Source organism: Penaeus monodon, chromosome 15, assembly GCF_015228065.2.
Source record: "Penaeus monodon isolate SGIC_2016 chromosome 15, NSTDA_Pmon_1, whole genome shotgun sequence".
In the NCBI taxonomy this organism is placed as follows: domain Eukaryota; kingdom Metazoa; phylum Arthropoda; class Malacostraca; order Decapoda; family Penaeidae; genus Penaeus; species Penaeus monodon.
Window position 1 is genome coordinate 28,425,772 of NC_051400.1, and position 288 is coordinate 28,426,059.

At 35.1% G+C, this 288-nt stretch overlaps 1 protein-coding gene across 1 annotated transcript in view; it reads right to left on the reverse strand.

Moving 5' to 3' along the window:
* LOC119581907 (cytochrome P450 9e2-like) overlaps nt 1–288 on the reverse strand; it is a gene marked incomplete in the record, with an annotated part of 9,439 nt that overhangs the window by 4,466 nt on the left and 4,685 nt on the right.

Genomic DNA, 288 nt, shown 5'->3' on the forward strand with positions numbered 1-288 from the left:
ACAGATATTGGAAGATATAGATTATTTATAATGCTAACTTATGTTGCCATATAATTGTGGCTGCGCCATACCGCAGCCACAAGTCTCGTTTTTGGTTAAATTTTTCACTTAGGCCTTAAACTAGGAACATATCTTACGTTTGTAACCATAGCACAAGTCATGTTAATTGAAAAACCTGAAGCTGGCCCCCGTTAAACATAGTACCTAGCCAATATAAATGAGCGAGTTTTTCATTACCAAACTGGACACTTTACCAAATCACAATGATTCATTACCAGATATTTTTTT